This window comes from Parasteatoda tepidariorum, chromosome 5 (genome assembly GCF_043381705.1).
Source record: "Parasteatoda tepidariorum isolate YZ-2023 chromosome 5, CAS_Ptep_4.0, whole genome shotgun sequence".
In the NCBI taxonomy this organism is placed as follows: Eukaryota; Metazoa; Arthropoda; class Arachnida; order Araneae; family Theridiidae; genus Parasteatoda; species Parasteatoda tepidariorum.
The window spans coordinates 68,293,296-68,305,698 of NC_092208.1; positions in this window are offsets into that span (position 1 = coordinate 68,293,296).

Below are 12,403 nucleotides of genomic sequence, written 5' to 3' on the forward strand. Positions count from 1 at the left end.
TCAGAAGAATTCCAAAATGATTTGTTCTTCGATTTTTGTTACCATTTTTTAGTGCTACGAAAATGCGTCTTTGGGATTTGCCAAAAATAGAACAAGATGCAATTTTATTTTTTCAGGAGCGAAATATTTTGCCCATTGTCCACCGAAATCCGATAAACTACTTTGATTTTAAATAAAGTGTTTTATTTTATGATTTGTCGCAAAAAGTTTGGTGTAGATTGATGGCACTTAAAAACCGACAAATCTGTAGTTGCGGTGGCGTTATTACGTAAGTACCGAATTTTTATTCCATACTTTTTTGAATCATATTACTTCAAACATTAGAATATGCAAGAAGTATACATTAGCACATAATTTTATACCATTAAATTTTTAGGAACAATTATTTTAACAACAATTTTTATCCAAAAATTATAAACTTAAAAACGTAAAATAAAGAATTCTTAGGATAAAAAAAACGATTTTAAAAATTCCTCATATTGAAATAAAAAACTTCCATATTGTTTCTCTTTTTATTCTTATAGTTCTTAATCAGACGTAAAAAAGCATTCTGTAGAGAACTACCATCAAATAAGAAAAAAAAATTTTTACAAGCTAATTTTTTATTATAAAAATCATGGCACTTACCTTCTTTATAAACTCGCAGAATTCCAAATGAAATATTCTTCGTTTGAAAGTTTTATTTTCAAATAATATGTACATAGATTATCCCNTCATATTGAAATAAAAAACTTCCATATTGTTTCTCTTTTTATTCTTATAGTTCTCACACATCAAAATTTTATAATTGTAAGATCTCGATATGAATTTGACTATGTAGCTTAAAAACAGAACAGCTTGAATTCTAGTTGAAATTATCTATTCTTCCAAAACTAAAAAATACTTACCAAGAAAACGATAAAAAATTTATTAATCATCAGCACAAATGACACTATTTCAAGTAATTTGAATTATTCTTTATTGTTGTTTTCCAAATTATATAGATACAGAAATATATACCGTTCTATAACAAAGAAGAATATTCTATAGCAATTGCTGTTCTTGGCGTTCTGAATTCATATTTATTTATTGGAATGACGAAAGTAATGTTGACTTCAGTTTAATTTGTAATGAATTGAAGACAGAAGAAATGCATTTTACCTTAAAACACACATCTGTAACAGTATGCGATAGCGAAATCGGAAGTTATCAGTTGCAAGTTTGTTGATAATAGAAGTTGAAAATTATTGAGGAGTTTTTTCAAATGTTTGGCGTGTTCTGTTTCTGAAAGAATTAACAATGTTCTGGAGAGTTTTTTCAAGTTTTTCGGCTTTTTCGTTAGGGAAATTTTGCTTCTTATTTCGTGCAAAGAAAATGGCGACCGACTCTGCCAGTGATTCCGATGGAACTGAATGAAAGCGTGATAAATTAATGTCTGATGTTTACAGGCTCCCGCTAGAGGGCGTACTCGAGCGTTGCAAGGTAAGAAAAAATCATTATTCTTATGAAGAGAGCCTGTTTGCATTTAAGTGCACGCCAAATGCATGCCAAGTTTCTAGCGCGGAAGCATATCCCCAACTCTTGAAAAGACGTTGCACAGCCTTCTTTTTGATTCCTTTCTTATTAACAATGATTATCAATGAGCAAGTAAAAAGCATTAATAAAAATGATAACTAAAAGTCGTAACAATTGGGCCAATATTAAGTTCTATATAGGACCCTTGTAAGCTTACGATATAGGGCCAACATTGCGGTATCTATAATTTGTAATATTGGTCCTAGAATGGCTTTCAATAATGAACCAATATTATTTTCTATGTAGGACAATTAAAGACTTATAATGTTGGGTAAAAAATGGGATGCCTGGACTTTTCAATATTGCTTCTAGAATTGTTTTAAAAAATGGACCACGATTCATTTTTATCTGGATCCTTTACAGGCTTATAATGTTGGGTAAATATTGGAGTGTCTATATTTTGTAATATTGGTCCAAGACAGGGATAAATTTTGTTCCAATATTGAAAGCCATTCTAGGACCAATATTAAAAAAGAAATCTAGATACCCTAATATTGGTCCCTCGGTACATCTTATAGGATACATATTGAGCCAAATTTGAGCCCAACTGAGGCCAAGGTAAAATTGTTGCTTGGGTAACTGAAGAAGATTTTCATGAAACTTCCCAGTTACAGTGATGTATTAAAATAATTTAATTTCAATAGCAATTTAAGGTAAATTAACTCAGTTTTTTTAATAGATGTTCAATGCGTGCACCAATGTTCCTTGTTAACTGAAGAGTACAGTAAGCAATACTTGTTAAATGAAGTGTGGATACGCCTGACCTTTTCATGAACGTGTTAGAAGAATTGAATGGTAGGTTGGATGTGTGCCGTATTAGTGCAAGTTAGGAAAAACTCGGTTATTTAACTTTAAATTTAATACATGCTTTATTGTAAATAATCTAAATTAAACTCACCATTGAAGCTGAGATCTATTTTAGGGACATCCTGTACCATAAAGCCTATTAAATTATAAATTAAAAGTAATTATAGCAAATTTAGAAAAAGTACAAAAAAAAATATATAATAAATAAATAAATAAATAAATAAATAAATAAATAAATAAACAAACAAACACAAGCTTTGACAGTATAATCTACTGTTAAAACTAGTTCTATAAAACTTCATGATATGAAGTTAGTGTTAAGAAAAATAAATAAAAGTTTATATAGTCTATATTCCGTGAGAAGACGACTGAAGGTTAGATTCAACTTCAATTAAAGGAAGACCTGACAAGCAATTGTAGGCGAAGAAAAAGCTTCGCAGAAATGGTGATTCTTCCCTACAATGGCATCACTGCGTTGTAATGAAGAACTCGAAGAACTCGGTTTCCTTACGGTGGTGGATAATAAATATGTTATTTAGTAAAGATATATACTTCCCTCCCTGAAAATGAAAAAAAAAAATAATAATAAACATAATGTTCTTGAAGGACTTACGTTAAACTTATGATGTTGTTTTTTTTCTTCTCTCAATTGCACAGCAGTATACATATCTTTAATCAAGAATTAAGTCTAGTATTCTGAAAATAAGTCTGAGATGTTGTTTTGGTAAATTTAAATCGCACTCTTTTGCATTGCATTTAACGTGTGACGAAAAAGGAGAATTGCAATCTTAAATGTGTTTGTAAGGATTGGCTCCAGTCTGTGATGGTTGTTAAAGGGAAGAAGCAGAAATTGATTCAAGTTAGGGGCACGCGACTGGTTTTTAAAATCGGCGAGATTTTCAGAACAGCGAATGTTGAGAGTTGGAAAGAGAGGTCTCGGTCTGAATGTGTTTTGGGTGCTCATTGATTTTTCGGTTTTATCGAAACTGTAACACAATTTGTTAGGGTTTATTTATCAAATTAAAGATTTTTTTTGTAAAATTTTATGATGATTCATCATAAATTATTTATCCCCAACATAACCAACAATTAACCGCTCGGACAGACAGGCGACACTCGTTACAGTTTCTTTAATTATTGAATTCATAAAGCTACATTTTAATTCGTGTATTTAAATGTTTCAGGAATGTTAATTCTAAAACATACATTAAGGGTGGTAATCACGAAGCATTTTGTATAAAAATAGAGAAAAGAATTTTGTTCATCTATTTTGAAAGTTATTATCAAAAATTTGTTATGACTTTTTTTTTTAAATCAAAGCATTCCGAGAATAGTAAATCAGCTTTAGTTTTGCTGTACTGTAAATGTTTTTTCTATTGTTTGAGTGGTTTTTCTTGGTGGAACGTCATGTTACCATATAATACTTTAGAAGAAAATTAGAAGTAAAAAAAAACTAATGTCTTAAACTGGTAAACATTTTATACAATTTTCATCGTTATTGTAAAGAGAAAATCAAAAATAAATTATAAATTATGAAAATAAAAAGACAATGAAATGCAGCATAAATGATTCAAGCCCATACTTCCAGAAAACAAGAGTTTATAGGAAATTTTAATACATCATGTGCTTTAATTAATTTTTATAAGCTCCTTCATCGATTTCTGAATCAGTGTGATTAATTTTAGAATAGATTTACTAAGCTCTCATACTTTGCGGCAATTTCGTCATCCCTATACTATACTTGAATCAATACTTTGTTCAGTAATAAACGTTTGCTAGTTTTTGCTTACAAATAACGCATATATTCTTTATGGGATAAAGATTCGGAGAGTCTCTCTAGCTACTCTAACTTATTTTGTTTTTGACAAAGCATTTTTTTTTTAGTTCTTTTTTTCTTTCCTTCTTTTTTAAATTTTCGCTTGGAGCCAAATTTTGTTAAAAAATTCTATCTTGTAATGGAAAACTTTTTTTTAAACTCTGTCCTCAATCTTTCTGTCATAAATTTTTTTTTTGTCTTGTTCATCATTTTTACAAAAAGAACGAAATATGCTGCCATTCTTTAAAAACATCTCAAAAACATGTTCTCCGAATTATTGAGAAAAGAAATCGACAAATTTAGCCTTGTCATATGCTCACTATACCTTTAATAATATCATTGAATACGCACTACCGTTGTTCAAAGAGCTATAAAATATTAGGTCGTCAAGTAGGAAATTTTTAGAAATAAAGACAAAATTGGTTGTTAGCATCCAGATATAAATAACTTTAGTCTGAGTAAAAGTGTTAGAGCCACTGGAAACATTTAAGAAAATCAAAAAAATACACTAACTTTTAGATCCCTTTAATTTTGTTATTAATCATTAAAAAGTATTGTTAAGAAATAATGGAATAAGCCGTATTTGTAATTACGTAATTATCAGAAAAAAGTAGTTTGCCCAAAATTAGTAATTCAGCGTGAGTAAACACTTTAAAGGCAATAGTAATTTTTAAAAATAAATATACATATACTAGCTTAAATATTATTGCAACTATGAAGATTGTAAAAACATTTCTGTTTGCAAATTTATCATACATTTCTAAGCTTTTGTTCTTTTTGTGAAGATAGCGAAAGGTATGAAGTTAATTGATCATGAAAGAGGACAGATTGAAGTCTTTTTTTCAATAGGAAGCAGTACCAAGCCCGGTGGTTGAGCGGTAGCGCTTCACGCTGTCGTGCCACAGGTCCCTGGTTCGATCCTCGGGTCGGGCAAGGTTGACTCAGTCTTTCATCCCTTCAGTGGGTCGATAAATGAGTATCAAGCATGCTTTGGAACTAAAGACTGGGGGTTCCGCGTTCGGCTGACCACCTGACCGGAACATATGCTCCTGCACGCCAGAGCCTAAGGTTAAGAAAACTCAGATGGGCACAGTAGGCCTTGGCCCTCTACGGGCTGTCGCGCTGCTGAGTTTAGTTTTAGGAAGCAGTAGCCGTACTATTGCGATTAAGATAGGAAAATCGAAGACTACAGTCAACATTTTCTTAAAATTGAAAGACAGTTGTGGAAAAAAAGAATTCAGAGAGAAAACAAAGTTACGCTCTTGCGTGATCACGGATCCGGGGCCACCGGATCCAGTGGCCACTGGAAAAAAAGTTTTTTTTTGTGTTTTGAGGTAAGGGCCTGTAATAAATCGTGTCATTGGGTCCGGAAAACCTTTGCTGAGTCTTGAATTTAGTGATCTTTTTCCGCGGCGCTGCAACTTTCAAGGGCCTAGCATTGACTCATAAAAGAGGGGGGGGGGTCATAGGCAAAACAGAGTAATATCCGGAGCAGAGTTTATCAAAACGTAATAAAACAGAAAACAGTTTTATTGCTGGAATAAATTCTTTTTGTTTATTAATAAGTGAATCTTTAGTTAATGTATAATAAGCTGGATAAAATATAAGTTTTGCAACTGTCATGACCAATAAATAATACCCGTATGCCCTCAATTGGGGCAGGTCGGGGTAAATATTTTCATGACCAATAAATAAGGCTAGTTTAAAAGTAAGAGACTATGAGAGAGTTGACGTAATAAAACTTACATATCTATTGACCATTATTGTATATTATCTATTGACTTATCTATTATCTATTAGTCGTGAATTAATCAACAGCCATAATGGTAGGTCCCTCTTTAGCAGTAAAGTGTTTATTCAGAGTTTGTCTGCTACCCGAGGTCTCACCTTTCCTTCTCCCATATTACTATCGGTATTTCAAAAAGACAATACCTTGAAGCTTATATTAAATCATACTTAGTATTTTTAATTAGTAAAAACTTTCATATGGCTTAAAAACTTTTAATGTTAACAAGTAAAATTACTTCTCAATTATTACTTCTTATTTTGTCATGCTTTCTATATTCCTAAGTTTGCATTTTTTAACTGTTGATAATTTTTCGAATCGAAGTAATCATTCATTTTAATACGATTGATAAAATGTTCTTATACAAAATTATAATAACTGTACATTTTATAAGAAAGGGAAGCATTTAATTTTAAGGGAAAAAAATTAACATGAATGAGAGATCGAGACTGGAATCAGACAGCAGAGCCTTCGAGTTATGAAAAAATTTTGAATAAGAAATAAGAAATGAAAGACTGAAACAATGGTGGAAATCAAATAATCATCACTTTTATACAAAGTTTTCAGTTAGACTTAAAATAATTACCTAAATCAGTCTTTTCGACGAATACTTTTTCTTTTATAAAAATGAGTTAAAGAAAAGGAAGTGCAAATCCTGCTTAATTGGGATTCTGTTCGGGAAGGATTGTTTTGCAAGTTTTCTCAAATCGGTCGAACTTCTTAAATTAGCAATAATTTTCTTACTTTTGTTCCTTTTCCTCGTTGAAATATTTCTTTTAAATGTGACTGTTCTAAAGGGCAAACAAAATATTTAACAAGCTTTCGAAAACAATCTTAATTATAGAAAATGGTAGTTGATGCAAGAAGTTCATGGAACTGCATTCCACTTTTATTCTTTTTCAAAACTGTTTTAATGAATATTTATTAAAAGTAAATTCATTTTATTCGAGTATTGCTAATACTTTGTTCGAGATGTTTTATCTTTAAAGTAGAAGTCTTCAACCTTTTGCGCCTAAAAGCTGCTATAAAATTTTTGTTTGCTGGAAAGAGATAACAGTTAATTTTAGTGTAGGTTAATGAGTTTTCTTAATTTCTTCCAAGTAGGTTATTTTGTTAATCTACATACTAATGGGTGTAATGTTAAAAAACCAAATTTTTTTTTTTTGCATTGGCAAGGAAGAACTAAAAACTTAAATATCAAGCTAGTGAGCTGTCATTAGCAGGAAAAGCTAAACAACATCTAAAAAAAGACTGATAACATGTATTTTCTTGCGCATTAGAATCATTTTTTAGTTTGCAGAAATATTTCGCTTAAAAGATAAATACATTTTTAGTAATATATTTGCACCAATTCTTTCATACAATACTTAGTTAGACAATTTTATGTAATTTTTTGCATGACTGTTCATAAAAAAATGAATATTATTTGGCTCAACACCGAAAATGGTGGCAACAATACACCAACATTTTTTTACAGTGTATTTAAAATGAAATTATAGTGAAATGTATTAATATTTTGTTAGTGTTATAATTAGACTAAATATGAGATTAATAAAGAGATATTTAACAAGTCTATTGTCCTTCATTATAAAGAAAAATTGTTAATATTTCGCTAGCGATGATCATTTTTACTAGTGTTTATTACTAATGAGATACCCCCTATATTTTGGGGGGTCAGAAATCTGAATCCGATTAAAAAAAGGGACTGCTTATTCAGAGAAAGTACGCTTTTGTGTCCGATTTTATGTTTTAAAATATCGTCGGCATAAATTGCACAAATTAATTTACATATTTGAAGTCACCCCCTCGAACCATTAAGATTGAGTACTAGCAATAGACAGTGAAGATCCGATTATGAGATCAAAAGTTATGCTGGTCCGTTTTTCATTTTGCTCACTGTACTAGGCAGTTCTGGATAGTAAAAAAACTTGACTTATCTTTTAACTAGAGAATTTATAATAAATATCTATTCCAAAAAAAAAGAAATTAAATTTAAATGTCATTTCAAATAAAATAAACATTAAATTGCTTTAGAAGTGAGAACGAATTAAAATAAGTTCTAAGCAATCATTAATTATAGAATTTAGTCATTAATTAGAAAGTCAACAGTTTTCTTTCAAGTTATTCGAACTTTTGATTTTAATCTCAGCCAATATTCGTTTTGCACTAGTATTAGTCTCAGAAGAGAGAATGAGTATGAATTTAATGTACAGGGAGTTTCGTGAATACCACACTTAATATTTATTAATAGAATCCTTATCAAAAAATGAAAACGAAAGGTATACACACTGGGGCTCTCAAATTTGTATTTTATCTAGAAAAAAAAACAAAAACTTCATCGAATTCTGATAAACAATAAAGGAAGGAGTATAATAAACATGAACTCAGACTTAATTGGAGATGAAACTTTGAAAGTGCTTCTTATAATCTTCTCTCTACTCTTTGTTTTCTCCCCCAAAAGTTTCTTGTTGTTGAAAAGTTTCTGTTTGCCTTCTCGCACGGAGGTTTGTCAAACTTTGATAACGTTTTTTTTTTCAGCGCTTAAATATTAATTGGTGACCTCAACTGAATATATAGCTCTTCGTCTTCATTTTTGAAAAGTATTCTAAAAATATATATTAAGAACGGCCTTTACGGAACACCTAGTATTTTATTATTTATGGCAAGTTGATATGGCAAACTTAACTCTTAATAATTCTTGGTACAGTGTGTGAAAAAATAAGGAAGAGAACGTCAAGCACAAATCAGCCATAAAATAAATAAAATGAGTTTGAAAACCAATAGTGCGGCACATTATGACTTTAACTAGCATTCTTATAAGCTGTTTCAAATGTGTTAACACATAGCTGCGAGAATATATACTTTTTGATGAGTTTTACCTATGTTTGCAGAATTACAAAAACGTAACTTAGAAAGTTTTTTATTACGATGACCAAATTCATTTTTGAATGTGGATGAGTAGCTATTTTCTAACCTTCAATTTGAGCCACAATCTGCTTATAACTTCAGAAAACGCACACACACACGCATGCACAAACAATTATTAACGAATGGGTTTGCTTATATAAATGCGGGATACAGCAAAGGTTAGTATGAGGTCAAGAACAGATGATAACACTGCAGAATTATTTATTTTTGGGCGTAACATTTTCCTTCAGTTGAACATTGACAGAATTTATAAATTTGGTTAGTTATATGCACGGAAGTTTAAGCCTGAGGATATTTCTTAGCAGTAGGTGAAAATTTTGAAAATCCTACCCCTCTTTCTATCAAAGAAAAAAAAATAGGTCTTGACCCATTTTTTGCCAAATGTGCGCAAATGTTACCTTTCAATAAATATTTTTTTTTATTTAAACAGAGATTCATATTTTTCATTAATTTATTATTATTTTTATTTTGCTATTGCTAATATTCCATCTATAAAGTATTAATAGTGAATATACGCACCATTTTATTCCTTAAATAAAATATTTTGTATAGACGAAACTTCATTTGGGTTTTAGTGAATGTATTTTAAGAGAAATAATTTCATATTTAAAAATAATTTCATATTTTATATAATTTCATATTTTATAAAATTTCTATGTTTGGCCTAAAAAGGGTTAAAAAAATACCCATTTTTGGAAATAAGTTAAATGAGTTTCTTTTTATCTATCAATTTCAATTCCAAAAATAATTTAACATAATATTACTAAAACAAATGGCCCTTTAAATAGCTGATAATATATTTTTATTATTTATTTATTCATAATGAAATTTAATTCAAAAAATAATTTTAATTTAACAGATATATTTCAAAAATACGAAATTCATAGAACAATTTATTCCAGTATTAAAATAAAATAATTAAGGATGATTAACTAAAATGACAGTTAAACATGACACTTTTCTAGATTAAAAAAGTTTATCAAGGCGAAGAATTTTGAAATTTTAATTCAGGCAATTACAGCAAGATATTAAAGTAATTTTTCCAATCATTATCGCCACAAGATTTCTCTTCTTTGAGGTTTAGTGTTTCCGTTATTTTAGAAATGACTGTTTTACAGCTACTGAAATAGTCTAGATCTTAGTACGCTCATTTTAACAGAGATAATTTTACTTATTTATAATTAGTAAGAGTTATTTAGTTTTTACTTTTTTGCATTTTAGAAGTTTACTGATTGTTAAGAAAGAATTAAAACTGAAATTGTAAAATTTGTGAAATCACTATTTGCGAGAATAATAATATTATAAGGCAAAAAAAAAAAACAAAGAAAAAAAAAACTTTTCTCTTGAATACTAGGAGGTTCCGGTCGTGTTCGCTTGACTCAACCATCTCCTTAGTTGTTTTACATTCATCAGTTTAAGCCAATATTTTTTTTAAAAGATCATTTTGTTTATAAAATATATATTTATTATAATTTTATTACACATATTTATTTTAATTGTATTATATTTATTGTAATTTTATCATATTTTTTAAAATTTTATATGATTTTATTGTATTTATTATAATTTTAATGCAATTTTATTATATTTATTATAATTTTATTATATTTCTTTGATTTTATTATGATTTTATTATATTTATTATAATTTTATTATATTTATTAAAAATTTATACTTATGAAAATTTATTATATTTATTATAATTTTATTATATTTATTATAATTTTGTTATATTCATTATAATTTTATAATTGTTATAATTAATAAATTTTTTTAACTTGCTAATCTTAAAGAAATGAATCATTACATGTATTTGAAGAAAAGAAGAAATCTACTGTACTTGAAAAAGGAATTTAAATTTAGGAACACAGAATGTGAAAGAACAGAAAAAAAACAATAAAATATAAGTAATTATACTTATTAACTATATATAACGATACTTATAAATCATATAGCAATTTGACACACACACATTTCTCTTGGATTTTCGAGATTTTTTAAAATTTTAATATCAATGTTAAGATGTTTTTATCACAGTTTACCGATTTGCAAAATCAAAGTGGCGAGCCCTACAAGCTAGCCGCCAAATTAATAAACTATGATAAAACAGCTAAACGTGGACAATTTTTGACAATAATTAGAAGAAAGCATTAAATTAATATAAATTAAGATTTTTTATAGATTAAAAAAACACTAGTTTATATGCGCAGGAGCAACCAGCCCATAAGTGGGAAGTACCTCTTGCGGCATACTGTTACGAATTTGCAAATATGTGTATGATTTTATGAATATTTTTTTGTTATGTGGCTAAATGCACAGTTTAATCAGAAAATTTGCAAGAAAGTCGCGCAATAACAGTATTAATTTAGGGAAACAATAACGCCTAATGCATTTCTTATTGAAGACTCGATTTGGCGAAATTTTTGCTGACTTAGCGATAACACTGGCTACTCAGTAATACTTGCCGACCATATCGGCGACAAAATGATAGTTCTGAAAACTTCGAGTTTCAAAGCGATTTTACAGACTGTAAACTTGAACAGTTTATACATCCATGATGTATATGATGCTGAATGGCTAACAATTCTGGGTGGGAGGATGCTACATTTTTAATTTATGAATTGATCTGAAGTAATTATAATATTCTTATTCAACTTTACTTTTGAGAGAGTGGCAACTTAGTTGATGTTCCATGAAAAATAATTCTATAGTTTTTGTTATGTTTTTAATAATTGCTTGATTCTTTTAGTTAAGAATATCTACTTTATCAATGAGAATCTGAGATTAAAACAAAATGAGTACAGGAGCAATATTTTGAATTAGATAGTGCACTTATATTTTATGCGTAATTAGTTAACAACTGTTTTTGATAGTACGTTAAACACTCTGTGCGCCATCTCCTGAAAAAATTTTGAACTTAAAGCAGATATTCTGAGGAGAAAAATTTATATACTGCCACAAGATATTGGCGATAGAAAAATTATTGTTAACTATTTTACTAATTTTTGAAAACCGTTTGAATTCGCCGAATTTAATAGAGCAGAAGTAAATGAAAATATGACTGAGATATACTTCATATTTATACCTTAGAGCAGTGGTGCGCAAACTAGGGGTCGCCAGAAGTTTTTTGGGGGTCGCCAAATTTTTATGAAATGCATTATCCCTGCATGCTGCATACCATACAGTGTACATATAAAGAGTGAAGCGCCGCCACTAACTGTTTAATTGCAATTTCATGCTGTCCACTCTTTCTTTGACCGTAATGCGTAATGTATTCTCTATCTGGCTATCCGTGGAAAAACAATATCCCGTTTTATGCAAGAATGCCATCAGAGTGTTAATACAATTTGCATCAACGTATTTATGTGAAACTGGATTTAGCAAACTAGTTTCAATAAAAACTAAATACCGCTCGCGTTTAAACCCTGAAGATGATATGCGAATTGCAATTAGCAACATACATCCAAACATCGATGAGATAATTAGAAACTTGCAGCCACATACATCTCATT